We start from the raw sequence: 22,584 nt of genomic DNA on the forward strand, positions 1-22,584 counted from the left end.
GATAGCACGGCTCATCCTCTAATGCTTACACTGTTATATCTCTTCTTAAACAATCCTTAGTCTAAAAGCTAATTCTAGATATTCAATTGCTCAAGCATGGCATTGAATTCAACAACTAAAACAAATACTATGCCCTTGAATAAAATATAGTTCATTATTCAATTTAATTATTTCCATTTTTTTCAAGATATGAAAAAATTATGTTTTATGAAAGGATTTTATATCAGCCTCAGTACCAAACCATTGGTTTCTGGTGCAATTATGAATATCTTTAAATGAACACCTCCCAATCCAATTTATGAATCAATATATAAAAGCTCTAACTTAAATGTCTCTATCATAATCCTTCCATTCCTATAATATCCATTCTATATCAAACAACTAACTTTCTAATATTAGTTAATTGGCAAGTTGTGGACAGGCTATAGTAAGAAGAAAAACAAGACAACAATAATTCATCCTGGTCTAATCAAGATGCGCTCCATTGAACAAGACAAATTGACAGTCCGCATCACAATGGGTATTTTACCTGTATTAAAGTACCTCCCCATTTACCTGTACAGGTAGACTGTTCCTTGTCATACTGAATAAATGACGTTTTTTTAATGACTGCATTGTTAAGTAGTCCTTTATGAATTTATAAATTTGTCTTTTCAACTTTTGATAGATATGTGTGACGTCAACAGGTGAAGAAATTAAGCCATTTACTCTCATGAACTTGTGACACTTTCTCCATAACTGAGTTCTTAATTTGCATTTTGCTGGATTAATGCTTTTACACAAAAAAATGAAGTGTTTAATTCCCATAATGCTGTGTTATTATACAAGAAAACTTTTCTCATGGTCTCAAATCGTTTTCCTAGTATTACGTTACTCTCCCATAGATATCGAAATTCTTCAAAATGAAGCCACAAAGAAGTCCAATTATCATTGTGAAATCACCCCGTATCATTGTGGTTAATCTTAAACTGGTTTTAAACGGACAATTTGAAGAGAAGATTTCCATCAAGATTAAATCTGGGTCCTCCCAGAGTTTGATCTGATTGATTGATCAACAAGCTTGACCCTGACCTTGAACACTCGGATAGAAATTCTTGAGTATTCTCCCAGGAAATGGTTGCCTACAAAGACTAAGCTATGAACATTGATGCTTTATTACAATACAGTATGCCTTGAGAGCTACACTTCATAGTGATAAGCTTGTCTTCTATCTTTCTCCATAAGGAAGCTAAACTTGGTATTAATAAAATACATCAAGTCAAAGTACTGACAGACTGGAAATATTGGAAAATGTCTAATACATCAAGTCAAAGTACTGACAGACTGGAAATATTGGGAAATGTCTAATACATCAAGTCAAAGTACTGACAGACTGGAAATATTGGGAAATGTCTAATACATCAAGTCAAAGTACTGACAGACTGGAAATATTGGGAAATGTCTAATACATCAAGTCAAAGTACCGACAGACTGGAAATATTGGGAAATGTCTAATACATCAAGTCAAAGTACCGACAGACTGGAAATATTGGGAAATGTCTAATTCATCAAGTCAAAGTACCGACAGACTGGAAATATTGGGAAATGTGTAATACATCAAGTCAAAGTACCGACAGACTGGAAATATTGGGAAATGTCTAATACATCAAGTCAAAGTACCGACAGACTGGAAATATTGGGAAATGTCTAATACATCAAGTCAAAGTACCGACAGACTGGAAATATTGGGAAATGTCTAATACATCAAGTCAAAGTACCGACAGACTGGAAATATTGGGAAATGTCTAATACATCAAGTCAAAGTACCGACAGACTGGAAATATTGGGAAATGTCTAATACATCAAGTCAAAGTATCGACAGACTGGAAATATTGGGAAATGTCTAATACATCAAGTCAAAGTACCGACAGACTGGAAATATTGGGAAATGTCTAATACATCAAGTCAAAGTACCGACAGACTGGAAATATTGGGAAATGTCTAATACATCAAGTCAAAGTACTGACAGACTGGAAATATTGGGAAATGTCTAATACATCAAGTCAAAGTACTGACAGACTGGAAATATTGGGAAATGTCTAATACATCAAGTCAAAGTATCGACAGACTGGAAATATTGGGAAATGTCTAATACATCAAGTCAAAGTACCGACAGACTGGAAATATTGGGAAATGTCTAATACATCAAGTCAAAGTACCGACAGACTGGAAATATTGGGAAATGTCTAATACATCAAGTCAAAGTACTGACAGACTGGAAATATTGGGAAATGTCTAATACATCAAGTCAAAGTACTGACAGACTGGAAATATTGGGAAATGTCTAATACATCAAGTCAAAGTACTGACAGACTGGAAATATTGGGAAATGTCTAATACATCAAGTCAAAGTACTGACAGACTGGAAATATTGGGAAATGTCTAATACATCAAGTCAAAGTACTGACAGACTGGAAATATTGGGAAATGTCTAATACATCAAGTCAAAGTACTGACAGACTGGAAATATTGGGAAATGTCTAATACATCAAGTCAAAGTACCGACAGACTGGAAATATTGGGAAATGTCTAATACATCAAGTCAAAGTACTGACAGACTGGAATTATTGGGAAATGTCTAACCTCCTGTGGTTTGTTAATGATCACATAGTTATATCAACACTACTGTTTTATTACTACATCTATAGGGTAGCTATAATGACAGGGAAATGTAAAATTATATATCAAATCTGTTCTGAGCAATTCATATACCAGTAATGACATCAGGAAAAATGAATGCATTGTATCATATGCTGCAGCAATGGAAATGAGTTTGAACAGATAATTTCATTCAATTAAAAAAAAGAAGATAAAAAACAATTGTCATGCAATTTCAAAAACAATATTCAATTTGAATTTTATTAATTGTATCTAACTTAAAGGTAACACATTAGCTAATTGCATGCATGTACATGACCATTCCTGTACATGTTTTCACAGCTTTAGGAGGAGGGTTTCAATGTGACATTTTCTTGATAAGCAATAAAAAACTTCAAATGATTATAGGTCTGTGTTATATTCATCATATAAGTGCTGACAGGCCAGCCAGTCTTGCGTCATTGAACACCGTCAAGTGTCACCTAAATGTCTACACCTTATGAATGGACAACCAAAACAGTTAATATACACTGTACTTCATGTAAAGTACACAAATCACGTGAAAAATCTTTATTAAATGATGTAATTCCATTTATCTGTGTCTCATAGCTCCAGAGAACAATGTCCTGGATTTACGCCACTTAAACACCAATCACATCAGATCCCAAAAGATCTGCGAGTGGCCCGTTATTTAATGAAGATGAAGCAAGGAGATACTGACTTGGAGCTATACAATGCCCATATAGTAGCTAATTGTTGTCCGATCTGTTCCGAGTCTCAAACCATACATTACTTAAGTGCGACGTACTTTGGCTTGTTTTGTTCATAACCGTTCTGTACACAAGATGGTCGCTATTGTTTTAGGTGTAAAGAATTATAGTTTCAAAATTAATAACTTATCTTGTAAATTCTATCAACACTTTAGTGACAAATCTGATTACGGTAATTTACCTTCATTTCTCCTCATGTCATCAGTACCAGCCCATAACATAAATGGTTTGATAAAACATAATCTTTTAACTGATATACATTTAAAACAGCAAAATAGATATGTTAACTTGGTATTATGAAACCCTCTCTTGTCTGACCAATTTTGCATTTTCTGACTCTGAAACTTTCTCTATCTGACCAATTTCGTGTGTTTTTATTCTGACATCCTTTCTTATCTAAACAATTTTGTGTTTTTTTTATTCTGACATCCTTTCTTATTTGACCATGTCTACCATTTGCTTTGGTAAAATCTTAATATTTAAGAATACTCTTCTTTTTATCTGATTTTAGATATTAGTACATGAAGTAAATGAGTAATGAAATCAAGCATCAACCTCATTTAATGTTAATAGCTAGTTATCTTGAACTTTATAGTAAAGGGGGCAAAAAAACATTGAATAGCTGGCTTAACATTTCACAAATAGTGAAAGTAAAGTTTTGTCTATAAAGAAAGGAAAAATACTCACCTATTTATCTGGTGCTTGGTTTCCCCAAGAATGTACCATGTTCAGAGAGTATCTGTAAAGAATTAAAACCTGTTTTACAGAGTCACATGGATGGTCCATCTAGTCAACATCTGATGCATACGTTATTTTAAATGTCTATGAACATTAATAAAAATGAGAAAACAACAACTCAGCGAGCTGATGAGAGATGGCTGACATTGTCATAGTGTTATACCTCACAGTGTCGATAAGTCATCAAAATTCAACATTTTCATAATTCCATTTCAAAAACAAGAAGATTATTACCCATCTAACTGGACCTATTGTTATTGCCATATTTCAAGAAATATTTTTATGTAATCACCATTGACCGATCGCCAGCTGTCAATCAACTGCATGTGATTTTGCATTTTGTATTGTGTATGTTCAAAGTTTGCTCCAAAACTGAATGGAAATATGTGTGTGTGCATGTGCAGGGGGTGGTTAAATACTGTCTGTCAATCAGTCATCTACCATATATGTACCAGCAATGTGGACACATTTTTGGCCAGTCATCTAACTTTTCTTGTGAGTTTTATTACAAAAGGAGAAGTTATAATACAAGAGGCCCAGAGGGCCTGTATCGCTCACCTGGTTTGTAATGCCAAGTAATGTTCTGCATACAGGTTCATTGTTTCTTTTCTGAATGAATTTTAATATTAACCTCTAAATCCCCTATTGGGCCCAACCCCTCCTGCCCCCAGGGGGTCAGAGCCAAAATTTATACAAGTTCTGTTCCCCTTCCCCCAAGGATGTTTATGGCCAAATTTGGTCATAATCCAAGTAAAACTCTAGGACAAGTAGTGATTTATAGGATTTATCTCTATTTCCCCTATTGGGCCCCACCCGTCCTGTCCCCAGGTGACCAGAGCCAAAATTTATACAAGTTCTGTTCCCCTTCCAAAAGGATGTTTGTGGCCAAATTTGGTTACATTCCATGCAGAACTCTATGACTAGTAGCGATTTAAAGGATTTACCTCTATTTCCTCTATAGGGCCCCACCTCTCCTGCCCCCCGGGTGTCAGAGCCAAAATTTATACAAGTTCTGTTCCTCTTTCCCCAAGGATGTTTGTGGCCAAATTTGGTTACAATCCATGCAGAACTCTATGACTAGTAGCGATTTAAAGGATTCACTTCTATTTCCCCTATTGGGCCCCGCCCCTACTGCCACCGGGGGATCAGAGCCAAAATTTATACCAGTTCTGTTCCCCCCCAAGGATGTTTGTGGCCAAATTTGGTTACAATTCATGTAGAACTCTATGACTAGTAGCGATTTAAAGGATTTACCTCTATTTCCCCTATTGGGCCCCACCCCTCCTGCCCCCGTGGGGTCAGAGCCAAAATTTATACAAGTTTTGTTCCCCTTCCCCAAAGGATGTTTGTGGCCAAATTTGGTTACATTCCATTCAGAACTCTATGACTAGTAGCGATTTAAAGGATTTACCTCTATTTCCCCTATTGGGCCCAGCGCCTCCTGCCCCCAGGGACCAGAGCCAAAATTTATACAAGTTCTGTTCCCCCTCCCCCAAGGATGTTTGTGGCCAAATTTGGTTACAAATCATGTAGAACTCTATGACTAGTAGCGATTTAAAGGATTTACCTCTATTTCCCCTATTGGGCCCCGCCCCTCCTGCCCCCGGGGGGTCAGAGCCAAAATTTATACAAGTTCTGTTCCCCTTCCCAAAAGGATGTTTGTGGCCAAATATGGTTACATTCCATTCAGAACTCTATGACTAGTAGCTATTTAAAGGATTTACCTCTATTACCCCTATTGGACCCCGCCCCTCCTGCCCCCGGGGGACCAGAGCCAAAATTTATACAAGTTCTGTTCCCCTTCCCCCAAGGATGTTTGTGGCCAAATTTGGTTACATTCCATTCAGAACTCTATGACTAGTAGCGATTTAAAGGATTTACCTCTATTTCCCCTATTGGGCCCCGCCCCTCCTGCCCCTGGGGGATCAGAGCCAAAATTTATACAAGTTCTGTTCCCCTTCCCCCAAGGATGTTTGTGGCTAATTTTGGTTACAATCCATGCAGAACTCTAGGACAAGTAGCGATTTAAAGGATTTACCTCTATTTCCCCTATTGGGCCCCGCCCCTCCTGCCCCCGGGGGGTCAGAGCCAAAATTTATACAAGTTCTGTTCCCCCTCCCCCAAGGATGTTTGTGGTCAAATTTGGTTACAATCCATGCAGAACTCTAGGACAAGTAGCGATTTATAGGATTTACCTCTATTTCCCCTATTAGGCCCCGCCCCTCCTGCCCCAGGGGGGTCAGAGCCAAAATTTATACAACTTCTGTTCCCCCTCCCCCAAGGATGTTTGTGGCCAAATTTGGTTACAATCCATGCAGAACTCTATGACTAGTAGCGATTTAAATGAAATGTTGACGGACGGACGGACGGACGGACGGACGGACGGACGGACGACGGACGCCGCGCCATGACATAAGCTCACCGGCCCTTCGGGCCAGGTGAGCTAAAAATCAATGCTAAAATGTATAAACTTTCAGAATGTGTACCGTACATGTATGCTAAGACAATTTGGGAAGAGACACATTGGTTTGATATATTTGTAGCTTTAAGGACTTCATTAGTAAGGTGCTATTACAGACACCTCAGTCTCTAGAGAACCCTGAAGGGAACTAAAAAAAACCCATGGTCTTTATAGCCAAGTGGTCTTTATACATGTCCATTGGTCAAAACATATTGGAATTGGCCATGTCAGGCCCAAAGGAAGTGGTCATATTAATCAGGTTGTCACTATGCAGAGGTGGTCAATATGGCAGGTTTTACTGGACACAACATTTGAATGCGAAAGGTTTGTATAAGCGGATATCAAAACAGTTAAATACTTCAATAAATGAATATTTATATGTCAATGTTATATGCAATTTATCAGACAATGGTTTATAGATATATTTTAAAGATAACATGTTACATAAATATATATTATAAGTATAGTTTCCTGTCATTGTATATAGATACACACACCTAGGTGAGATACCTGGTTGAGTCAGGTGTATAATTAGGAGGAAGATACTGCTTATCTACTTGTGAAATACCTGAGTATAAACATCCCACTCTGGCCCGGCTAGCTGTACTAGATCGGTGGGAGGTTCGACTGTATTGTTTATAAATTAACACTTGATGATACGCAAGGAATTCGTAACCAGTCAGCAACATAATCCCCAAATATACCCTTTACTTTTATCTGTGAGGTCAAACCTCGGGTAGGAAGTTTGTCACCTGGTCGTTAGGGAAATACAGGTGTGCCTAGTTACCCGTGGGTGTGAGACAGACAGTGGTTAGCTGCCCCATTAGGCAGGGTCAGGCACCATTACCTACGAACAGTACAATTCTGTACTCTGATTGGTTCATCCATCATAATGACCACTTCATATTGACCACAAACATTGACAAAGAGGACATCTCGCTATCATATAAACTTTCTCACGCTATCACTGGTCAATTAGCTCGAATCCCATTTCAAAATATCAACCACAACATTTTTATATCAGAACATTCAAGCATATCAAGATCCTGGTAAATTGACATGGTATTTTTTTAAAAAAAACATGACATTAGTATCATTGTAATGATTGCCAATTATTTCTATTTAGTTCATGATTTTAATACTTTTTTTTTTTTTTAATTATTAATTTGAAACTTGATTTATTTATTTTCTAAGTTACCTTACACCTTGATGAAAGGATCATCTATTGCTGAAAACTTTAAAAGATTAGATTCATTATGTATTCTTTGCCAATTGACAATTTTTATATACTTACATTAGGGTAAATTCATCCAGGTAAATTCCAGGTGAAAATCTACCAGGTGTACTATTGGATGTTTGTTGCCGTTTGTTAGAACTTTTCATGTTGATGGTGTAACAAATAGGGCTTTCAGTTTCAATCCAATTACACAGTACAGGTAAGGTTTGGATAGGAAAGCTTTTTGTGAGGTTTAATCGTGAAAATATGCACACAGGGCCAGGCTAAATATCACTAATATCTATGGTAAAATGGAGTTGCGTGAATTGGTGGATTATTTCATTTGACCTGTTGATAGTGTGCAGTTTCTCATGAATAAAAATAGCCCTGACTAAACAGCGTGGGAAAGTCTTGTGGACCAGTTATACCAATGATATCAGGTAGACAGATCTCAAGATAACGGGGCTACATATCATCATATACAGGGTGGGCAGTGACATCATCACCATTTATTTCCCGTCTTCAAATCAAATTTCTTGATATTAATAGGGTTAGGATATAATTTTTTTAATGACAGAGGTCTTGAGATTAAATTCAACACCGACCTCTCATTTTCGGTATGGGGATTCAAGAGTCCAAACAACAGAAAGGGAAAGTTGCTACACAGACCTAAAACTTGGTCATTGCAGGTTATTGTTACATGTATGAGAATGGGCCGAGACACCCACACTAGTTATTGACGCCCCTGATTGTAAACATAGCCAAACAAACCACACCCCCTCTTTAGGAAGTCAAACATGAAAGCTCCGACCTACTTGAGCCATTAAAGGCATCTATAAATGATAACTGAAGCTCCAATGGACCGTGTCAGTGGTAGAGACCCCTCGTCTCTATACACGTATTGATATATGGATATTAATTGGAAACACCAACATTCCGACATGGCTGGAGTTTTTCAACCAACTCTGTTATATTTACCATGTGAACTTGAATGCTATTGAATGTTGATTTACTGTGGTGAATATAGACTATTTTTCATAATATGTATTTAAGACATATTAAAATTTGAAGGAATAAAGGGATTAATATTTGTCTTTCACACGTTTTTTACACGGATATCTATATATTTACCATATCCCTTATAGATTCTAAGTGTTGATTTAACTCTGACAGGTTTTCTAATCATCTAATATTAAATAAAAGATAATCCTCTAAATTTATTCTTTGTTTTTTTTCTTTTAACTGAAATACATTTGTTTAGTTTTGCGGGAAGCAAAAGGGATGAGTGGGGGTGGCATTTTTATCCCTAATAGGGGTTTTCTGGTGCAGACATAGGGACTATAATCTATTCAATATGCCGACTTTACACTTACCATGATAAACTAAAATCCTTAAACCAATTACCATCCATGCTGTATGGTGTAAGTTTCCTAATTCAACATGACCCAACACCAATGTTTTTGTAAGCGTTGTATACAATGACCTGCAGCCCCAAAGTTTATACAGATATCCACAAATAAGCCTTCATATCACAGATTTATTTCTTTTCTTGTTAATCAAATAGCAATATAAATCAAGTAAATTAAGCCCTTACTAATAAATAAACCCTTGTCCGTCACTAATCTCTTGGCAATCAATAAGCTCATATAACCAATAAGCTTTTATTCATGAATGAGCTCCTATTTACCAATAAGCTCTTGACTATCAATGAACTCTTATCACCAATAAGCTCTAAATCACCAATAAGATCTAATTCACCGATAAGCTCTAATTCACCAATAAGCTCTAATTCACCAATTAGCTCTAAGTCACCAATAACCTCTTATTCACCAATAAGCTCTAATTCACCAATAACCTCTTTACCAATATGCTCTTATTCAGCAATAATCTATTGACCATCAAAGAACAATTGTCCACAAACATTTGCTGTTGACCATAAATAAGCTTTGTCTACCTTTGTACACCACACTTTATATCTGTAATTATCCCATATATGTCTGAGGTGGGAGAGAGAGGGAGGGGGGACTCATTCAAATATAGAAAGCACATAGAAAATTGTTTAACTAACAACATTTAACAAAATAAATGTACCTGCTGAACTGGACACTCTTTACACCAGAAAAAAATAAGCTGTTTTTATTTTGGAAGCCATGAATGTCAATTAAACCATCATATTTCATCAGAAGTTGTTAAAAATTCACATGGCAACCGAGAGATATCTTAGCTTGACATATGATTTTCATATATCATGGTTACAGTCTGAAATTATCATTTTTACTTAGACAATAAAAAAAACCCTTTCATTTTTTTAACAAAGCAGTTTTGAATAAGTGTTTTTATTTCTTGGCTATACCCATGGAGATAGTTTGAGATACATGTACCCTATCCAAGACTCTGATGCGGTGATTATATACAAAACATATGTGCTCGTCAAAAGCTTGTTAGAGCTTTAAAATGGACTAGACACACATCAGAACTACACCCAAAATAAATCAATTCAATGTGACAGGATTTTTTTTTCTCAATATCTTTTAAAAATGAAATCAACCCATACTTTTTTCTCCCTGCAACATTTCCCAGCTGTGGGTGGCAATCCTCGGGGATGTCTTGTTTGTTTATGTAAAGTTCACCAATGTTTAATCTATTCCATGTTTTTCTAAATTAAACGATGACTACAAAAACATTTTTTTTTTGTTCAAGCTGGATAAATGATCTAGGGGTTATATGGTGAAATATGATAAAAATTGTTTTTAATTAGTTTACATTTATAGGTCACAAAGTAAGTATTTTTCCATTATATCATACTACGGTAGCTATCTTGGATAAGACCAATTCTACTACTATAAACTGGAGGGCACGATAAGAATTCTAATCAGTAATATATACCAATAAAAATACCAACGTCTGATTATCTTATCATTTAATATAATGTTAAAAAGCTTTTTTGTGTTTATTTGAATCAAAAACTCTAAGACATGACAATATTCCAAATATTACTTACAGATTACAATGTGATAAGATGTGATGATGGCAGATAAGTCATGACTGGCCAAACTTAGTCTGGCCAAACTAAGGCCAAGTACTCCCTAACGATGCCTGGCTGCAGACCAATATGTCCGCCATTACGATAGAAGGCAGACCAGACTGCAGTGCCCTCAAGAGGAAACTAATTGTCCCTTCAGGTGCACGTTAGGTCATACAATTGTTTTTCGGGTCGTGTTTTGGCTGCTGTGATGGTACCTGCCCTGTGATGTTTGTAAGGGGAGAGGGTACATCAGACATTCCGTCGGAGACAAAGCTCATACTAATCTACTAGCACTGTCAGTAACTAATTTCTGTGTTCCTCGATGTCATGCAACCTACAGGCTAATTGGGCTACTTAAATGCTCGGTCTAAAAGCTACCCTACAGAGAATCCACTTCTGCCTCTGCAGACAAAAAGCAATGCAGCATTTTACAAAGAAAATTTGATTTGATTAGACGTTAGAGTATGGGATCCACAATTATACACTGTCAAATCCAGTTTATTTTGATGACTATAGGTTTTTACTGAATCCCAGGCTGCTTGGCCATACTACAACCATCCAAAAAATATCTCAGAGACATATAAATTCTGGATGTCAGATTTTTAAGCTTTACTCCAAATGAATATTTATGAGTTCCATTATAAAGATCTACAGATTATAAAATAAAATAAAACCACAAATTTTATAATTATGAATTCTGGCACACCATTTGGCCTCAGCTTAACCATGACATTTCTCCAACTAATTTGATTATTTATTTGCATGTCCACTATATTTAAGTAATTTTTTTCTTAATATAAATGTGGCATCCAAAATTTTTCAAAAATTGCAGTGCATAGATTTTAAATGATTAAAACGTCGCTGGAAACACTGCCAGGAATATAGTATCCTTATAAATCTATATATACAGATATATTTGTCTGTTTTCTGTTAGTCTATTTCGGTGCCAGAATCCAAGTTTTAGATTTACTGCAGTGAAAAAGACACTAATCTTGTCATCTCTGCCCAGTAAAGAACTCCATGTTATAAGGGTGTGCTTTGTGCTGGATTGCTAAAGGGATACACGCTAGGCGTCGCTCTGCCATGAGGTATCACAGACCAGTGGGAATATGCAATAGAATCGCTTGTATTGATAACAAACCCAGTTATGTTCAATGTCAGACAAACTCTTAATTCCTTGTAGCCTATAGCACCATCCTAACATCGCTCCTAGTGTCTGTGATACAAGCTCTTTATAAACTTATTCCTCGCTCCTAGTATCTGTGATACAAGCTCTTCATAAACTTAATCCTCACTCCTAGTATCTATGATACAAACTCTTCATAAAATTATTCCTCTCTTCTAGTATTTGTGATACAAGCTCTTTATAAACTTATTCCTCGCTCCTAGTATTTGTGATACAAGCTCTTTATAAACTTCTTCCTTGCTCCTAGTATCTGTGATACAAGCTCTTCATAAACTTAATCCTCGCTCCTAGTATCTATGATACAAACTCTTCATAAAATTATTCCTCTCTCCTAGTATTTGTGATACAAGCTCTTTATAAACTTATTCCTCGCTCCTAGTATTTGTGATACAAGCTCTTTATAAACTTATTCCTTGCTCCTAGTATTTGTGATACAAGCTCTTTATAAACTTATTCCTTGCTCCTAGTATCTATGATACAAGCTCATTATAAACTTATTCCTCACTCCTAGTATTTGTGATACAAGCTCTTTATAAACTTATTCCTCGCTCCTAGTATCTATGATACAAGCTCTTTATAAACTTATTCCTCACTCCTAGTATCTATGATACAAGCTCTTTATAAACTTATTCCTCACTCCTACTATCTATAATTCAAGCTCTTCATAAACTTATTCCTCAGTCCTAGCATCTGTGGTACAAGGTCTTCATAAACTTATTCCTTATTCCTAGCATCTGTGACACAAGCTCTTCATAAACTTATTCCTTAAAGCACTATAGTATTACATTTATCCTATCCAAGGTCTTTACAAGAAATATTATGGTTTTAGTGAAATAATTTCCTGTAAAGTAAATTTTATGCCAAAATATTATTCTTCAAATACATGAACCAATGAACCTGATGCGGATCAGTCAATTTTTAGATCTCTGAGCCTGTTGGTTATAGAGAAGTTGATGCGCACAATGCTCAATAGCTATGCTTATGTCATAATAAAACTTGTATGTTTACACAAGTATGACAATAACTGTCCTATCCCCAAATTAACGTCCCTCACTACACAAGACATAATATGCTGTACTTGACATTGGGAATATATTTACATTTAAGAATCATACAATTAATGTGACTTGAATTTCACACATGAAACCATTAATTGGCTTTATATTTGATGTTTCACACTTTCTAATTGGTTGGTGAGATGTATCAGATTCCATGATTGGCTATAATGATACAACCAATCAGCTTGTCTGACTGGCTGGTGTGAGATAACAGTCAGTATTGGTGATTGTACAGTGATTGTGGAGGGATGAGATACAGAGTAGGATACAGTCACTACTGGCTATGACTGTCACAACCTGACATAATTTTATCTGTCTTAACGTCAAACTCCTAGTACATTGTATCAATATCTCATCTCTCCGCCCTCCCATGCTTCAGACTGATCAGATAGGAATACCACACATAATACGCACCAGAATGTAGTTCCATCAAACAAACAAGTTTTTACGTTTGTTTTATGATTTTCCATTATTTTTGATAAAGAAAATGACTTCTGGAATTGTCAAAGAGAAAAACACTGCAGCCTCAGACATATCACCACAAATACACTTGTATAATTGTGACAAATCTGCTCTCCTGGTTCTGGGGGGTTCTGACATTCCAGTAAGTTATGGTGGGACAGTCTGGTATTAACGACACTAAGATTTAATCTCTTGCATGTTCTGTTAGATATTCTTTTTAAATTATTCTTGGCTTCGATTCAAGTCTAATGGCATTTCCACAGACATCTGTAAATACTGCTGTTTTATGATACAAACAAATATATCAAGAATCCATTTCAAAGCTAGAAGGCATGCAGTCACAACTGAAAACAGAGCTGAGCTGTATATCACCCTATTACACAGGCTGGTTATATAATCACTTCGGGGTGACATTGTGTTTCATTCCTTGTAGAAAATCTGGCCTATGATACCAATATGCAGCTGTAAGCTGACAGAGCCAAATTGTCAAAACATTGATAGCTTTATTTACATACCAAATTCATCAAAGTCATAAAGGTCTTGATGATTTGACTATATACACTAGGTACTAAGGAGTTGAAGACATATAGTCTTAATCATTTAACATTGGTGAACCATTAGAGGTCATATGAATTTATTATAAAAAAATTCAATCAACATGTATGAAAATTACAAGGTCAAAGATCATTTTGGTTCAGATTCATCAAGATTTAAGATTAAGATAATAATATCATCATTTCAAGTTAAACTTTAGTTCTCCCTGAAAAAAGACAGTTCAAATCTCACAATTTGGATTCATAAGTTATGATAATAAGGTCAAAGGTCAGAATTGAATTACAAGGTCAAAGGTAAGAAAATAAAGGTTTATTGTAAGCAAAACTATTGCAAATGCCACTGCACAGAGAACAGCAAGACCAACAACCAGGAAGTCCAGAGTTAGAAAGCCCAGAATAGCTTCTATATAGATAACACAGGCTACTGAAGAGTGCATGCTAATCAGGTGGTATTTGTGTCAGATCATGGAACATATAGACACTTCATTCAACAGGACAATCTCCTATATACACATATTACTGCAATCAGGGGAGAATTTCTGGTGGGATATTTATAGCAGGAAGGTATGTCTGCTGATCTGAAGAGGAGGGGCATGTAGAAATCAGGTGGTTTTTATACAGGGTCAGAAACCTCTACTGACATATCCATACCAGAACTCACAGGTTATATCAATTCTCTGGAATAGAAGGTTAAGTCTATTACTAAGGATCCATTTTTTATAATAGCCTCAGGTTTGATGTGGGGAAACAGAAGGGAGGAGTGGGGACAGATTTTTTCTATTGGAGTGAAATCTGATTAAAGGTAAACAATGAAATGCTTAAGGTAAAGCATCTTGTACCAATTTTAAAAAGACAGCATATAAAACAATATTTGTTTTCAATAAAAAAAAACCCATATATGCTACAAGGCCATCCCATTGATAGATTTTTGTATATGATGTACATTATATGCTTATCAATTTTCAAACATGCTGCATTGATATTGCTATACAGTGAATCCCATAGAATATGCTTAACGGCTGTTTCAAACAAAGTCCAAGATCAGCATTCATAGTGACATATAAATCAATTATGAAGTGAAATGTTTGTGCCATGTTCTTTTTACAATGTTGCGGCATGCCTATACACAGTGTATTGATCACACTAGTTTTGTATATGTTTCTGTACCAAGTATTTGTCAGGTCAATTACGCAGGCTCCCCACTGTTTCTTCACACAGAATGGCTTATTGAAGAAATCAGAAGTCAAATACTTGAGGTATTAATCAGACATGCCATATTGGGGACCTGCTGGTCTATCCTACAAACTACTGTCTCCATACAAAGGTTACAGGACACATGCAGAGGTGCACTGCCCCTGTACAATACATACCTAGGACCGCTCAGGACTCTGAGGTACATTATCCTAGCCGCCAGCCAGTGGTTCCAAGCTAACTGGACTTGATCCAAGATCCTCCTAGTAAAACTCGTGTACAATGTCCCACTGCAGTCACAAGTCAGCAGAAACCAAAGTGAACACACAGAATCCAGTCTCTGAAATTTCCAATATTTTTGCGCACAGTGAAGTTCCGTTTGAGGTCGAGCGATAAGGTTATATCTGTGGTATAGCTGTTGTACCTGACAGGTAAAAGCTACCTGTATGTCAGGCTCCGTACCACATGTATGTCAGACTTGTTACCATCTCCATGTGACCACACACCAAAGTATACACATTATCATCGACTGTCAATCAGTCTGTGCTTCCTTCTGTCTATCTAGATGTTTCTCCCTCTATCTGGGTTTCTCACTCTATTAAGATAACCTTATTTAATATCTTAATTTGATTCTATCTTTCTGTCTATCCAATTATAGTGTATCTCTGCTGTTTTCTTGTCTGTATCAATAATAATTTGTATTCCTCCATCATTACTCCTTATACATTCTGTCTATCACATTAGACAAATAACATATTTCTATACACATCAAATGTTCCTTAGACCATCTATCTGTCTGTGTCTGCTACCTCCCAGCGATTCCTTCTTTTAGTCTCTGTCCTCAGACCTCCTTCCTATCTCTGTATCAGTTTTTCTATCTGGTAAATATGTCTAACTGTCTGTCTATCTGTCTGTCTATCGCTCCCTCCTGCTGCTGCCTCTGGGAGAGTTCCAGGGACCAGTGAACTCTAGCAGGCTGATCAGGGAACAGGTTGGTGTTTTATATGAAAGTTTATGTAATGGTGAGCCAAACTCTACTCAGGGAGATGAAAGAGGCCTATAGACAAACACCAGGCAGGTCGACTGATAAGGAGGGTGTAAACCATGTCAAAGTTTGGGAAATGTCTCTGCTGCTGGGGTTATTTAGGTACCACTAACACAGTGAGGCATCACTAATCCAGGCTGTTCTAGTGTCAAGTGGGAACACAGGATGTCCATCAGTAGGGCTGTCCTATTGTCCAGTAGGAACACAGGACGTCCACCAGTAGGGCTGGTCTAGTGTCCAGTGGGAACACAGGACGTCCACCAGTAGGGCTGTCCTTGTGTCCAGTGGGAACATAAGACGTCAACCAGTAGGGCTGGTCTAGTGTCCAGTGGGAACACAGGTCGTCCACCAGTAGGGCTGATCTAGTGTCCAGTTGGAACACAGGACGTCCATCAGTAGGGTTGTCGTAGTGTTCAGTGGGAACACAGGATGTCCACCAGTAGGGCTGTCCTTATGTCCAGTGGAAACACAGGTCGTCCACCAGTAGGGCTGGTCTAGTGTCCAGTGGGAACACAGGACATCCATCAGTAGGGCTGTCCTAGTGTCCAGTGAGAACATTAGACGTCCACCAATAGGGCTGTCCTAATGTCCAGTGGGAACACAGGTCGTCCACCAGTAGGGCTGGTCTAGTGTCCAGTGGGAACACAGGACGTCCATCAGTAGGGCTGTCCTAGTGTCCAGTGAGAACATTAGACGTCCACCAATAGGGCTGTCCTAGTGTCAAGTGGGAACACAGGTCGTCCACCAGTAGGGCTGGTCTAGTGTCCAGTGGGAACACAGGACGTCCTTCAGAAGGGTTGTCCTGGTGTCCAGTGGGAACACAGGTCGTCCACCAGTAGGGCTGTCCTAGTGTCCAGTGGGAACACAGGACGTCTACCAGTAGGGCTGTCCTAGTGTTCAGACGGAACACAGGACGTCCATCAGTAGGGTTGTCGTAGTGTTCAGTGGGAACACAGGATGTCTACCAGTAGGGCTGTCCTTATGTCCAGTGGGAACACAGGATGTCCACCAGTTGGGCTGTTCTAGTGTCCAGTGAGAACACAGGATGTCCACCAGTTGGGCTGTTCTAGTGTCCAGTGGGAACACAGGACGTCCACCAGTAGGGCTCTGCTAGAGTCCAGTGGGAACACAGGATGTCTACCAGTAGGGCTGTCCTTATGTCCAGTGGGAACACAGGATGTCCACCAGTTGGGCTGTTCTAGTGTCCAGTGGGAACACAGGATGTCCACCAGTTGGGCTGTTCTAGTGTCCAGTGGGAACACAGGACGTCCACCAGTAGGGCTCTGCTAGAGTCCAGTGGGAACACAGGATGTCTACCAGTAGGGCTGTCCTTATGTCCAGTGGGAACACAGGATGTCCACCAGTTGGGCTGTTCTAGTGTTCAGTGGGAACATAGGACATCCACCAGTAGGGCTGTCCTTATGTCCAGTGGAACACCCCACTGTGAGGTCCAGTGTAACAGTAGGTTATCTGGGCATCAGGAGACTACAATATTGTATCCAGGAATAGTAATGTGGGACATATATTATCCATTCTGGGCACATAGTATCCAACCAAGGATATCAATGATCAGGCCAATTCTGAGATCTATATGGTAATGATAGGATAAAAAGTCCAATCTGGAGCACTTATAGTCCAATTCAGGACATATGTTTTAGAATCTTGGAAGCATTTAGTCCAACCCTGGACATTTTTAGCAATACTTGGAAATGTCAAGTTCAATTTTGGACACAGAGGAGTTAATTTGAGACATATTACAAAGAAATAAACAGTATTCAACTTGAACTGTCTCAAGCCTTTGGTATAGATATATCTATCTTTATTGACACGAGACATCTCAGACATCAGTAGCTCAGAGAGTCAGTAGGAGACATCAGTAGCTCCACCTAGTGACACCAGACATGAGTAGGAGACATCAGTAGCTCCACCTAGTGACACGAGATGTTAGTAGGAGACATCAGTAGCTCCACCTAGTGACACCAGACATCAGTAGGAGACATCAGTAGCTTCACCTTGTGACACGATCGAGACATCAGTGACAACGTCCTCACATGTTTGAATACTGCCCCCTCTTATGTAAGTTGCGTCGCGGTATCATAGAGTGCGTGATATCATTGGATAATGTTTGATTGATTTCACGGCACTCTGTTTTATTGCATTGTGTGTGGATCACTATCTCATTTTATTAGTATACTGATTATAAAACTGATCAGATAAAGCCTGAAAAACAACAAAACCAAGATCAGCTCATCAGTCTGTCCAAACAATCTCCAACTTCAGAATGTTTTTCACCTTTATTTCTCTCATTTATCCTGTGTACTGAAAGCTGACAGAAAGGTCACAGGAACCCTACTTAGGCCTAAAAAATATCTACCTTTAATCAACTCTACTAAGGATCTATATCAATCCATCAGAGTTTGACCTCAATCTCTCTGCGTGACCTCTACCCAGGACTAGCCAGACAGATCGCAGTTACAAAACCCAGCACAAATTACCTTTAAATTAATTCATTCATGAGTTCATGATTAAGTCAACTGTATCTGTGAATAGCGACACTTTATTAATAAGTCCTACCCACAGGTATTGTACGCCAGTAAACAATGGCTACCTTGTTGACTCGGAAAATTACCATTATAAACACTTCCAACAATGCCTTCCCAATAAAGATATCAATAATTCAACCCGAAATGAGGAAAAAAAGAAGATATGGAAATTAAATCAACAATTATACTGGCTATACTATAGGGAATAATTCATTAATGGTTATTTTGAGGAAATAATACAACATTATATTAGATCTGAGTGTAGATGTCTTCATACCTTAGCTCATTGAATGTCATTGCAAAGAAAGATCAACATGAAGAGACCTCCATGTCATTGTAAAAGACGGATCCAGAAAAGATTATTCATAATTGCTTTAACCTTCCCCCTCCATTTATATACCACTCACACCTCCCCACTACCCTCAGCATCCACCCGCCTCTTTACTCATTTGTCACCCCTGGCCCCTCCCCCTATATAGTTGCTTTTCTCCAGGTACTCCAACTTTTCTCTACCAACAAGCCTTCTATGTCCTTACATGACCCTGGCTGTTATTGGGACGTTAAAGTAATAAAAACCCAAAATCAAATCTGTATACACTTCCACATGATCTCCTAGCAACCCCCACCCCCCATCTATGTATTCTCCATCTCCCTATTTCTCCCCATCATCCCCACTCCCACAAGTATACATGAATGATTGAATGTGGAAACTTTCCTTTCAACATTGGCTGTTGTGTACATTTACAAGCCATGTTTTTTCCTCAGAAATCTATCAATGAACATGGCAGTGGGATTGAATTTATTGGCAATACTCTATCATCCCCATTGTATGGTATAGCAGGCACCAAATCACAATGTTTACCCCCACTACATCACCGCCACAGTAAATCTCAATCACATCCAAAAGATGCAAGCTCTGATAACATAAAAAAATCTCACACGGATTTCCAACAAAAGTTTAAAAATTTATAACTGTTTGTTTCAGTTGAACTGCTTTCCTTCAGTGGGAAGATAGATCAATGTAAATAGCGGTGAGAACGTTGGTTAAAGCTTTAATCACTGTTTAACGACAGTGGGAAATTAGTTGTGTTACAATTAAACAATGAATTTCAACTCAATGTATGTTGAAAATTGCATCTTGATTTATCAAATATTTATGCTTAGCACATAGTCTACCAGTTCTGAGATTTTGCCATTCATAATAATTCTACAATACTAAAACTTCACAACACAATTAAGAAAATAATTCATATCTCAAAGAAAAGAACATATTAAAGAATAATCAAGAATATATTTGACAACTCCATATACCGGGGAATTATAAGCTCAAATCATGTCTATGACATTTAAATGACTAGAGTTTACTTTTGACATCTTTTAAAAGCTAATATTTAGGTGTTTTTTGTTTTTATCTTTTAACTTTTTTTTTGTTATGCCTTTTTCTATTTCAATATTTCAATGTAGAAGATTTAAAGATTTCTGGTAGACATCCATCACGAATAGAACCTTAAGCTATATATTCTTTTTAATGGTCAACATCACCGAAGCTGATCCCTTAATCTAAATCAACAAGAAGTTTGTCTGATACTTGAGAAGACTTTGCCATTTTAAAGGAGAAAGTTGATTAATCAAACTTACTTGCCATGTAACAGACGAATGAAAAATGGGGGTGTAAAAATAGCATCCCTGGCCTGTCACCCTTCAATATCTATTATGATGGATAAGGCAGAAAACCAAAGTTTGTAGGAAAGATAAGAAACAATAAATTGTGGTTTTGTTTACGGAGAGGTAAAACAAACACAGGGAATGGGATGGGATCTTTTGGAATATAGGACACAAAACAATCATTACTAAAATCTGTAGCTTAGAGGAACAAAATCATGGCTCCACAATATATATACTACCATCAACTATCACTATTAAGGGCACCATAATACATACTGCCATCAACTACCACTAGGGGGCACCACAATACATACTACCATCAACTACCACTAGGGGGCACCACAATATATACTGCCATTAACTACCAATAGGGGGCACAACAATACTTACTACCATCAACTACCACTAGGGGGCACCACAATATATACTGTCATCAACTACCACTAGGGGGCACCAATATATATACTTCCATCAACTACAACTAGGGGGCACCACAATATATACTTCCATCAACAACCTCTAGGGGGCACCACAATACATACTGCCATCAACTACCTCAAAGGAGCACCACAATATATACTGCCATCAACTACCACTAGGGGGCACCACAATACATACAGCCATCAACTACCCCTAGGGGGCACCACAATATATACTGCCATCAACTACCATAATGGGGCACCACAATATATACTGCCATCAACGACCACTAGGGGGCACCACAATATGTACTTCCATCAACTAACACTAGGGGGCACCACAATATATACTGCTATCAACTACCAAAAGGAGGCACCAAAATACATACTGCCATCAACTACCAATAGGGACACCACAACACTAACAGCCATCAACTACCACTAGGGGGCACCACAATATATATTGTCATCAACTACCACTAGGGGGCACCACAATATATATTGTCATCAACTACCACTAGGGGGCACCACAATACATACTACCATCAACTACCACTAGGGGGCACCATGATGCATACTGCCATCAACTACCACTAGGGGGCACCACAATATATACTGTCATCAACTACCACTAGGGGGCACCACAATACATACTACCATCAACTACCACTAGGGGGCACCATGATGCATACTGCCATCAACTACCACTAGGGGGCACCATAATACATACTGCCATCAACTACCACTAGGGGGGGCACCATAATACATACTGCCATCAACTACCACTAGGGGGCACCACAATACATACTACCATCAACTACCATTAGGGAGCACCATGATGCATACTGCCATCAACTACCACTAGGGGGCACCATAATACATACTGCCATCAACTACCCCTAGGGGGCATCACAATATATACTACCATCAACTACCACTAGGGGGCACAACAATATATACTACCATCTACTACCACTAGGGGGCATCACAATATATACTTCCATCAACAACCACTAGGGGGCACCACAATACATACTACCATCAACTACCACTAGGGGGCACCATGATGCATACTGCCATCAACTACCACTAGGGGGCACCATAATACATACTGCCATCAACTACCACTAGGGGGCACCACAATACATACTACCATCTACTACCACTAGGGGGCACCATGATGCATACTGCCATCAACTACCATTAGAGGGCACCATAATACATACTGCCATCAACTACCACTAGGGGGCACCACAATACATACTACCATCAACTACCACTAGGGGGCACCATGATGCATACTGCCATCAACTACCACTAGGGGGCACCATAATACATACTGCCATCAACTACCCCTAGGGGGCATCACAATATATACTACCATCAACTACCACTAGGGGGCACAACAATATATACTACCATCTACTACCACTAGGGGGCATCACAATATATACTTCCATCAACAACCACTAGGGGGCACCACAATACATACTGCCATCAACTACCATTAGGGAGCACCACAATATATACTTCCATCTACTACCACTAGGGGGTACCACAATACATACAGCCATAAACTACCACTAGGGGGCACCACAATATATACTGCCATCA

General features: G+C 38.2%; 1 protein-coding gene and 1 long non-coding RNA gene across 5 annotated transcripts in view; one reads left to right on the forward strand and one right to left on the reverse strand.

Annotated features, from left to right (window-relative positions):
* The window catches only part of LOC138318713 (delta-like protein D), a 75,819-nt gene that overhangs the window by 34,400 nt on the left and 18,835 nt on the right, over positions 1 to 22,584 (reverse strand). For 2 of the 4 annotated variants that reach the window (XM_069261354.1, XM_069261350.1), the window contains exon 2: positions 4,095 to 4,146. The gene's annotated coding sequence lies outside the window, so the exon portion shown is untranslated. Of the gene's footprint in view, positions 1 to 4,094; positions 4,147 to 7,900; positions 8,022 to 13,505; positions 13,649 to 22,584 lie in introns of those variants that run through there. The other 2 variants (XM_069261352.1, XM_069261355.1) reach the window with 2 other exon arrangements.
* Positions 1 to 22,584, forward strand: part of LOC138318716 (uncharacterized) — a 60,000-nt gene that overhangs the window by 5,887 nt on the left and 31,529 nt on the right. The gene's annotated exons all lie outside the window — the stretch shown is intronic.

Source organism: Argopecten irradians, chromosome 3 (genome assembly GCF_041381155.1).
Source record: "Argopecten irradians isolate NY chromosome 3, Ai_NY, whole genome shotgun sequence".
In the NCBI taxonomy this organism is placed as follows: Eukaryota; Metazoa; Mollusca; class Bivalvia; order Pectinida; family Pectinidae; genus Argopecten; species Argopecten irradians.